Source organism: Taudactylus pleione, unplaced genomic scaffold (genome assembly GCF_031769625.1).
Source record: "Taudactylus pleione unplaced genomic scaffold, aTauple2 ptg000154l, whole genome shotgun sequence".
NCBI lineage: Eukaryota > Metazoa > Chordata > Amphibia > Anura > Myobatrachidae > Taudactylus > Taudactylus pleione.
This window is the reverse complement of record NW_028284556.1, coordinates 32030472-32042492: the sequence shown is the minus strand read 5'-3', so window position 1 is coordinate 32042492 and position 12021 is coordinate 32030472.

The window sequence follows — 12021 nt, the reverse complement described above, 5'->3', positions numbered from 1 at the left end:
GCAGTGCACTGTGATGTCAGCATGCAGCGCCCGGCTCCCTGTCACTGAGTAGGAGGGTACTACCCCTCTTCCAGTGCATGCCCCTTGGGAGCTCGCAGGGAGTTTACTGGCCACTATCAGCCACCACTGCTTGAGGCAAACATTTACTAATACTTAGAAAAAAAAATATTCATAAAAAATATTCATTCAAAATGTTTAAACTCACCAAAGATCATTTATGAAAAAAATGTGCTTCTCTCTGTGCAGGTAGCATTTAGAGTATACCAGGGGCATATCTATAAGGGATGCATGATGTGCCATGTACATCATGCATCAAGTCATGAGTCAAGGCTTACATAAGGTTGCATCAAATTACACTTTTAGAGCACCATTTAGAGTTAAAAACAATATCCAGTTAGAAAATGCAATGGGCCAAATAATTTTGTGTTACATGCAGGGGGATTTAAAGTGTGCAGACAGTTTTATAATTGAGAGAGATATGTGTACTAGTTCAAAATTACAGTTCAACTACGGCTGCCAGTATTTGATTGCTGCATGAACAATAAAGCAGTATTTTCATAAATTACATTTACACCACTTGCATTTTAGCATGGCTTGTTACGGGGTATATTTACACCTTTAGTTGTATTTGCTTCTAACCCTAATAAAGGTTCTAAGTATATCTTGATTTGGCAGTCATCATCAACTTGACAAAGCACAATATACTGTAATAGCACTAGGAATTCTTCAAATTAAACATGCAATTGAGCTATGGATGGAATGTTACAATTATTTTTTCTAGCTTATTAATATTTAATACTTTCAAATATATGTATAAATTGTGAATATTATATGTATAAATTGTGAATATTAAAATAATCAAAAAACAGGCAAATCATAACTATGTATGAGATCAAATGTGTACAGTAACTATAATAACAATACAGTTGTAATAAATGAAGTATCATATACAGTACATTTAGAACCAAAGAAGGTAAACCTGGCGATGAAATACTAACAACCAAAATTAAATAATAAAAATATAATACTGCGTCAAACAATAGATGCACTCCCTAATGTCTTAGGTGGCAGCTAGGTACTAATAAGTGTAATGGTGAATTACATATAAAAAACATTAGAAAATAGAAAGTGACCAGTGCCAAATAAAGTGCAATTTAGTGCTATGCACAGTGATGGAAAAAATGTAATAGCTTAATTTATTTCTCTTGTCTTCAGACCATTTGTAGGTCCATAATCATTTGATAAAAGCATGGAGACAAAAAAGGATAAAATTATAACATTGTGCGTACTTCTTAAAACCAGTATCTTGTTACGTATATACTGAAGACACATGTTAGAGCAGGAAACTCTCATAGCTCACAGTCAGAAAGTGGCAGCCAAGGTGATGTGTCTAGGATAAATCCTGCTGGTAACCTCCACTCTTGATCATAGCTGTCATGTGCATGCTGAGGCTCATTATATGCGTGCAGGTTCCTCCAGCAGTGATCTCACAAGGGCAGGGAAGGCACTGGTGGAACAGACGGAGTCTTGAGTGGAGATACTTGATGTACACAGGTGCAGGTAGACAAGATGAAGGAGAGTTTTGTTAACTTCAACACAGCTAGAACCAGATGGGAACTGGATCAAGAGGAACCCGGAGTAGCTCTGGATGGGTCTGGGACTGAAATACACTGCACCGGACTGTAACCAGAATGCTGAGAATCAGAATGGGACCAGAATACTGTAGAACTGACATGGGACTGGAAAGCTGTAGTCAATAGAATAGACCTGGAATACTGGAGTCACCGATATGGAACTGGATGCTGGAGAACCAGAATGGAACCAAAATATCAGAATCACCGGATTAGGACTGGATTGCTGGAATAGCAGAATGGGACTGGATTGCTGGAACACCACAATGGAACACCTGAATGGGACCAGATTGCTGGAACACTGGAATAGGACTAGATTGCTGGAACACTGCAATAGAACCAGATTAGTGAAACACCGGAATAGGATCAGATTACTGGAACACCAGAATGGGACTGAATTATTGGAACACTGGAATGGGACCGGAATGCTGGAACACCAAATTGGGACAGGATTATTGGAACACTGCAATGGAACCGTATACTGGAACCACAGTGCAGTAAGATGGTAATGGTACTTGGAGTCTGGACAATGATAAGAATCTGCAACAGCTCACTGGAAAGCACCCAACTAGGCTGTGGACAACATTGTACTGGCACGTGCTGTGTGCAGAGAGAATCCTTATATACCCCTGGCTTGTCAGGGATTGACTCCAGGCATCATATGACCGCATACTGTTCTACTGTTGGTGGAGATCAGGTTACCTGATCCAGGTTGTGATGGCTGCACACAGCAGCCAGCACTGAGGGAATGCTGCACATTGAAGCAGGGGAGATTGCAGGAGGTGAGAAGAAGCTGCAACAGATAGTGCCATTTGTGACACAGACAGCTTAATGATGATGATGATGATGATTTCTATCTGTAAAATAGATATTTAAATTACCTGCAAAAAGAATAAGTGACCAATGCTATAGCATCTCCTTGTAACAGGCAATGAGGCAGAATTTCCTAGGGGCATCCAGCCTTCAATCAAAGTGCAGTCTTTTAAGGTTTGTATGCTTTGAGTGTCAAGTTAATGATTAAGAGATAGAAAATCATTAAGTACATATGTGGAACTACAAGCACCAGCAATATGTGGTAGCCATTGACTGCTTGGGCAAACTGGAGAACTGAAACATGTAGTTTCATAAAAGTAGCTAATAGCAAAAATATTTTAAAAAATACGGATTGTTGAATAATTTTGTTTAAAAAAAGACACTCTCAAATCACTTGTTTACCACTTTATTATTATCTTACATCCATGTGAAATCTTCCATCTTCTGTGTTACAGTAATAAAATATGAAAATAATAGGTAAATAATAATACAAAAAAACAAAACGCAAATTAATGAACATAACAGACCTATAGGGATTGTTCTACATACAATGTGTATTCTCCAAAATAATATTTGTATTTTTTTTTTAAATAGTAAAGATATATGCTGATGATTATGATAATCGTGATATGTCTCTATGGAATGTAGTTGACATCCCGGCTGTCGGGATGCTGGTGCTCAGAATGCCGGCGCCGGAATCCCGACACCAGTCAGAATTCCGGTGCCAACATCTTGACTGCCGGCATCCTAATGGTAAGTATTGGGGAAAGGGGGAGGGACAGTGGTTAGGGTTAGGTACTATGGGGAGGGTTAGGGTAAGGCACTAGGGGGGAGGGTTAGGGGGCGAGGAGAGTGGAAGGATAGGTTTAGACTGTGGAGCAGGAGGGTTAAGTTTAAGGGTAGGGATTGGGTTAGGATAGGTGTTGGTATACTAGCCCTGTCGGAATGCCGGCGTCAGGATTCTGACTGCCAGGATCCTGAGTACTGGCATCCTATACCCAACCCACCTCTACACTAGGCCAAATTGGACTGTACTTCTAGGATGTGTATTTGGAGATCTACAGTAAACATCTGCATCTCCAGTGAGTGGAGGAGCTATATTTGCATGTGCAAGCTATTACTGTACTTAACTTATGCTTGCATGACACTACAGGAAAAAGAACACAAAATATGTGCAAATCTAAATTCTGTGCTCATAATATACTACAATGTTAAGTAGTATACATACAGTACATCCAATTTTTTTTTTTTTTAGTTCTAATTGGATGAGTTGGGTGAATTGGGGCTTGCTTATTAAGTGCCTAGATACAGGAATGCACCCAGGTTTAAAAATAAAATGTCATTATGTAAATCAGAATCAAGCAGTGGGAAAGTCCACATATCTTTACAATTGACTGCTATTTTAACTTCCAAGCACACTTCATATGGTTAAGTACATTTAGGGCAATGTAATAAAAACAATAAAACAAGCAAAAGTAAAATGTGCAATAAAAAAGGCATCAAGGTACTTTATTGAGTAAAACAAACATGAAAAAAAAAAAAATGGAAAAAGTAAAAAAAAAATTAAATATCTAAATTTACAGTCGGCCTTCCATTCCCTCAAAAGTAGACACAAATGTATTTTCTTCGGGCAATTCCAAAAACTAAGTACGTGTAAGTGTACAGAATTTTTGCATTAGATGCAGGGTGTGCAGTGCACATGGGGCCCTGCACCGCAAACCCCACAACCATAGTACTCTGGCACTGTGCTTGTTGAATATTAAGAGGTGGGAAAAACATGCTTGCCGACACAATAAAAGATGAGAGACTAGGGGAGGCACTGCTTAAAAGAGGGGGCCTGCGGCACATGGATCCCCTTAGTCATTAATACGCCACTGTGTAAGTGGACATCTATGTGACATCTATGTGTGTATGCAGCCAGAACTATTTGCACACTTTGTAAATTTTCTTTATTGAGTATTTATAGGAAGCAATGCATGAAATCAATATGAAACATAAGTGTAGAATTTAGGAGTTAACTTGATGTTTGAAATTGAGACGATTACTACCTTTTCAAATAGAGCCTTCTCATATCTATTACTCATAGGATAAATTATGATATACATTGTACTGTCATCCCATGAAGTTATAAATAGAGGAATATTTTTATTTGACTCCTACACATGGACTAAATGAATCACCAAAAAGCACATTATTCTAAATGTGTTTCAGATTTAGAATAGAAAGCAGCATTAAGCAGCTTGTTTACAGGGAAACATCCCATTTACAGGGCTTTTTTGATGATATTCTAATTTTTTTCTGTGCCTTAGGACACTTCTTTTTAAACAAAGCAGATTTCATATTCGCTCTTTTGGGGAGTATGGATGATGCTTACATAGATAAATAAGTTCAATTTGATTTATTTATTTTAACAGTTAATATGCTTACACTCAGGGCCAGAAAAATGGCCACATGGGCCGGGGGCTGACAATGTTCAAGGGTTTGAGAAGCAAAGGAGCTCTGACCAGTGCTGTGTGGGTGTGGCCAGTGACATGTGGGTGTAATGATGGACCTATTTTTATGTGGAGGCCTGGAGCTGTAGGTCCAGCAGCCCCATTGTTAATCTGGCCTTGCCTACAGTTTTTTTGTATATTGGGCAGATCTATCAAACCTTGGATAGAGATAAAGTGGAGAGAGTCAAAGTACCCAACCTACCAGCTATGTTAGAGAGTGTAAACACCAGCTCTAGCACTATAACAGAAATTGAAAGAGGATTATCTTGGTTATACTAGAACCTGATGTACACTATTAAACAGGAAACCCCAGTGATTATACAACTGAGTTACATTTCTATCTTTGGGATTGTATTTCACACATGGGAAAATAATTTTCTATACTCCACAGCAAAGGCAGTATCAACCAATGTAGATTTGATGTTAGTTGTAGTAATGTGTAAAGGAGTACAATAAAAACAACATATAAGTCCACAAGAGTCAACCTATTAATCCATATTGACTAACTACAACAGATGACTTTCAACATTTTTTTTTGAATTTCAATTATAAACAGGAGATAATGAGCAGAAATTAACTGTACAGAGCTATCGATTGTTCAGGGTTAAAAAAAATATATTGGAGTTTCTCTTTAGCATAGCATACTAAATAAAAACAAAACTATTTACTGGGGACAATGTGAAACATGAAATTTATTCAAGGTTTTCGCTCACTTAAACATCAGTTAGTGTATTAATAGCTATACAAATTTTTTAAAGAAAAACAATTTTATACAAAAATATCCTGAAGGCTTAAAGCTGGCTTATCATTTGAAAGTCTACAATGTTGACCAGTTTTACAATATGCTTTTGGTCTTGCTGTACTATGGAGAAATATGGCCACATGTTAACGTGCAATATAAAGCTAAGCTACAAAGTTATTTTCAAATATTACAAGAAATTTTCAAAAGTAAATTCATGCTCTATTTTCTACTAAGCCAACATGTTAAGTGCAAAACTAAAAAGGCTTCTGAGCTGTTCAAAGTTTTTTATTTTCCTGCAACTTTCTGAAAAGAAGGAAGTACAGTACAAATTCAAGGTCAAATTTTATTTTATTTTTTGACATACAAGGGTTATGTTTCTGTAGAACATTGTGATTCATTTTTGCTCTCCAATTTCTTGTTAATGTTTTTTAAAATATGATTTTATAGTTGCAAGTTGTTGATTAATATTAATATTAATATTCTGCAAAACTATATTCTGCAAAACTATATTCATTTAACTAAGCAGTTGCAAAATTCAAATGTACAATTATCCAATTAAGGAAAAAACAAGAATAGGTTTCATAAAGGGAAAACAATACCTTTAAATTAAGAACAAAGATGTCTGTTGTTTACTAGCACATGACAACAAATGGGTAATCAAGGTAACCTTGACAAAATAAAGAGCAAATCACCTCGTGCTAGAAGTGACACCTGTCTGATGATAGTGTTAATCAAGTATCTTTAGCTGCCACCAGCACAAACCACATGGAGAATGCCAATCTCTACACAATTAAAAGATACAGAAAATATGTGCAGTGCTTAGTGGCAATCAAAAATACAAGATAGATATAATACAATTATAAGTATTTTATTACATATAAAATATCATTCACATAATAAATAGCTCCCGGGAGTATGAGAATAATTACAAAAAAATTTAATATAGAAAACACATACAAATTAATAGACAAGAAAAAATACACAGTTTGGCTATTTTTTGATACTCTGTTTTACATTTATTTTTATAAGAGAAGACAACATTGTGTCATTTTTACCAATATAAAACCTTGGAACAGTTTTTCCATATATGCTAATTTGAGTATGCTTCCAGATCAGTAGGACAAACTCTATCATCCTGTCTATTCTGGTTTACCCTGAACTCTTTTTTAGGAATATCCATTTAATTAGTTACAAGTGCATTATCTGAAGGAATTCACTGTGTATTTTTCTTGTCTATTAATTTGTATGTGTTTTCTATATTACATTTTTTTTAATTATTCTCATACTCCTGGGAGCTATATATTATGTGAATGATATTTTATATGTAATAAAATACTTATAATTGTATTATATCTATCTTGAATTTTTGAGCACCACTAAGCACTGAACATATTATCTGAACTTTGACATAATGGCATAATAGCTCTGAAACTTTTGAACTAGATGTAATAAAAGCCTTTTTGGATATATTCAATCAAGGCTCAGTGCCACAACTCATTACAAGCCTGTTTACAATAACAAGGAAGGCATGGGAGCAGCTTCAAATAAGCTTTTGGGAGTGCTGGACCATTTGTGCTATTATGCTTGGAGTGGAGCTATAGAAAAACAATTACCGTATATAAATACTATATACTCCATTGAGAACTTCTGGGACAAATTGGAAGGCTGACCCAACCTTCTTCTGTGTCACAGTTGGTCACTGTACTTAAGGCAGATTGGCAAAACATACTGCCTGCTGTTGCCCAGGAACTTGTGGACAGTTTGCAAGAAGATAGTCTTCAGTATTCACTACACGTTGTGGACCTACAAAGTACTGACGGCAATAAAGTCTTGTTGATCTATTTGCTGACAGTGTCCAATTACTTTTATCTACATAGTGTTTAATGTGTGTTTCTTTTTCTGGTCTATTATCAGGGGCAAATGCAGGTTTTTTAAAGGGGGGCTTCCAAACAGAGGATTTTTTTGAAACCATATACAGTATACACTGCATAGACAAGACATAGATTCACATATACAGGACCCTGGTATAAGGTATCATCTCATAGCCACTCTTATAGCGGATCAGTGTGCTGCCATTCTTTTTTTAAAAGCACCCCGGTTTTTCTGATGTAAGATAGTCCGCAAGGACAAATTATCTTATATATAATGAATTTCATGTTACAGGTAAGGCGATGTCTGATTTTATAAGCCTTTCCTGTGTGTGGATGGTAAAAAACGTTGCCGAGTAAAAGATATCTGCAAGTCGTGCATGAGCACTTGATGTATCCTTTTTTGCTGGTAAGAAAATTAGAATTGGTTCTCCCCCTGTTAGTGATGTTGGTTTTTACCAGTATATCTCAAAGGTTACAACAACGAGTGTAACATGGCATTAACCTAATGTGATGTAAATTTAGCTCACTATCAGTCTGTATGACGGGCCATCATTTCTTAGTGGTCTGATTTATATTACTGCTTACAGGGCTATATTCAGTCACCCATGGAATAATTTTTTTCTTTTCTACCTGTTTCTATTTATCTAGGAGAATCCTCCTAACTAGCTTTAGTATTTTAGCTTTAATTTGTTGCAGTAATCTCAAGTTGTGCCCTCTTTCTATGAATTTGCCAATAAACTATCAATTTACTGTTTGGCTACAATAGGGTCAGATTTAATCCATTTGAAATGCAACATTTGAGAATATGGTAAACCCCTTTTAAGAGGTGTGGGGTGGAAGCTGGTCATATGCAATAAGTTATTAAGATCCGTGGGTTTAGTGAATACTGAGGTCTCAATTTTACCTTCAGTAAGGCTAATCTTTACATCTACGAATGTAATCTCCTCCTTATTGATATTAGATGTAAATTTGACACGGTGTATTTTAGCATTATGGTCTTCAATGACTGCAATAAGAGATTCCTTAGCAACTCTACAAAAATAATCCTTAGTACCTCTACAAAAATAATCCTGTCAGCAATGTTAACATCAGAAATGAACATATCTTGTTCCACTTCGAACATAAACATGTTGGCATATTATGAGGCCACACTGGATCCCATCGCACAGCCAACACATTGCAAGTAGAACTTTCCGTCATACAAAAAGACATTTTTCATTTATATCCTATGGAGTAATTCCATGCATAGATTTAAATCTGGTCCAGTATACAAGCGGTGTCCTGTGAGAAGGCTTCTCACTGCCTGTGTCTTGTTCGGCACTGACAAGGCTGCCAGATGAAACAAAGACAATGTTCTCCATCTCACCCAAAATAAAGTAATTATAATAATTGGTGCAGCGATGAATCATCACAGGGGGGGTTCTAGGTACTCAGAAACTCCCACTGCGTGCGCTAGTGATTATAGTGTACTGGAGGAATTTGTTTTTTCTAGTCTAGATTAACTCTTCCATTACATGCACCTGTGATGGACCAATACATTGATTTGAGCTTCTTTGAAGGTAAACATTGGTAATTTTATTAAGGGTAAAATGTGCAGAAGAAAAACCCTGTGACAGTGTTTTACAAACCTGGTCCTCAAGGCATCCTAACAGTTAAGGTTGCTAAAACATCCAGGGACAGGTGTCTTAACTGTTACCTCAGTCATTTTGATTTAACCATCTGTGCTCAAGAATGGATATCCATAAATCCTGGACTTCTGGGGTGGCTTGAGGACAGGTTCTGTTTTGCAAATAATTGTTAACATTTGCTGTATAGAGAGTACATTCTGTTTATAGACGCTTGTCTCTCATGTCATCTTGGTTGGGCAGATAAATTAACTTTTTTGTCCTGTCCGCTCATAGCTAATGATCTCAGCAGAAAGTGTGTTTAGCAAATGGTTGCAGATTGAAAATAGGTTATATTTCCAACATATACAAACATTTAACCTTTAATATAGGAATAATTTGACCATAAATTTCTGTAAAATTTAAACATGGCTCAGTACAAGATGCCTTCATAAAGGGTAAAGCTGTGTACATATTAGATATTACATGTGTACCCAGTGCAATATCGCTGGCCATGTAACCCAACATGCAGCAAGTGCATACACACTTGCTGATGCCAGGTCCGACTGGGTAAGGGACATGTCACATCACTAGTGACATCCCCCAAGGGCCAAGGGGCGATGTTGCTAATGACCCTGCGGAAGCGAGCATATCATGGGTACACACTAGACGATGTACCCAATATCTCACTCTAATTCGCGGATCGGATGACATATTGTCTAGTGTGTACTTACCTTAACTATTTGATGATTGCAAATGATTAGGTATCTCATGTTTTAAGGATTTCTTCAGTAATGTTATGGATTCCTAGGCTGTTCCATGTAAACCCCTAGAACCCAGGATAACGAGGTCTTCTGCCACTAACAGCCACCCGCTGTTCCCTTAAAACTGGAAGATGTTCACCGGTACTTAAGTGGCCGCCTGGACTTAATACTTGGGGTAGTAGAGATTTTGCTGATGGTGCAGCTAAAGCCAGTAGTACAATTTGTAGAGTTTATGAAGTGATTTGGAAGCCAGTGATGCAGCTTTGAGAGCCAATGGTGTGGCATTGTACACAAATGGTGCGGCTTTGTACACTGATGGTGTGGCTAAAGCCAGGGTACAATTTGAAGAGTTGATGTAGTGGCTTGGAAGCCAGTGATGTGGCTTTGAGAGCCGATGGTGCGGTGCTGTATGCCAATGGTGCGGCTACTGCCAGTAGTACAGTTTGAAGAGTTGATGCAGTGGCTTGGAAGCCAGTGATGTGGCTTTGAGAGCTGATGGTAGCTTGCAGGCTGACGGAGCAGCTGGAGAGCCAGTGGGGTGGCTTGGAAGTTGGTAGTAGCCAGGAGGCTGATGGAGCAGCTGGAGAGCCGGTGGAGTGGCTTGGAAGCCGGTAGCAGCCAGGAGGCTGACGGAGCGGCTGGAAGCCAGGGAAACAACATGAACTATGACCAGGAATGATGAGAACGCTGACCATGCAGCAGAGCCGAGAAATCCACAAGTAATGCTATGGTCAGCGAGGCGGCAAAAGGCCAGCGTGTACAAAAATGGAAAGGAATCAATCATGCCGTGCTGTGGACAGCACGTGACATCCTGCGGCATCCAGATCACCTAGCAACTGATGGAACTGGAACAAGACTGCCAGAAGGAGGTAAATTGCGAGAATGAAGCAAGTCATGACCGCGACTTGTAACAAGTAAATGTTCAGATTGTTCCTCTTGATGTCCATAACGTGGAATGATGAATTCTTAAGTCACGTTCATGACCCATGTAAGTGTGCAGAAACATAAGTAGCTGGATCTTATTTTGCTATGTTAGTCACTTTTAAGAATGTATTTGGCTAAATTATTTGCTCTATCAAAGTCCATGCCATTTGGGTATATTAACGGAGTGTTGTTTTATATGAAGTTATATCCCACTGGCTAGTAGGTCATCTGAATACCTCCTAGTGGGCACAAACACCTCCTAACGGACACAAACATGCTTTGAGACATCAATGCAGCAAGAATACAAAGTCTTTGTGCTTGTATTTCAGATAATGCAGGGATCTAATAAGAGATAATGGCCTATATATAAGAAAAGTTATGTTAACCCCCCTTCCATAAATGTCAGTCACTAACATGGGTATTGTGTAATACCAGCGTACTTATTATTGTATTTCCCAATTAGAGCTCCTTCAAATAATACCTGTTTACAATTGACAAGACAGTCATGGTTCAAAGTTGTGTCAAGCTTGCTAAAAAAAACCTCAATTTCTCTTAGAGATTGAATGCAACAAATTTACAGTAAAATAAATATTCCATTGTAATCTTTTAGTTTATCGACATTAGTTATAGATAATGTCACACCTATAATTATATTACACAGATTTTCACCTGTCTTGTTTAATTTAGAAACATAAAAATTAGTCTTAATGCATGAAAAACTAAATGATGTGCAAAGTAGTTTAATTATTCTAAGCACATAAACAATTAAAATGGACAATGTTTCTATAAATGGACTGCTTCTATGATCGTCACACACATAAGTCTCCACAGATTTGAATAATAGAGGGAGACAAATAAATGTTTAACAAGCATGCAAATGATGTAACTGCGATTTAACATTATACTGTACACTGCACATCACCAACACCTCCCAGTAGCTTTGTATTAATTAACAGTTGCAGAACAGCAAAATGAGCCCTTAAATTACAAACTATAATGAGTATATATAAACTGCTAACTTTTTTCTGTCTTTCCAAATTTAATGAGGGATTTTTCCTTATGGACTCCAAGATGCTTTTGCTTCTGTGTGAATTTTAATTGGAAGCTGTAAAGCTCATCCCAAAATCCATTATTCATTGGGATGAACTGATTATATACTCTCTTTAGTGCCCATAAGCAT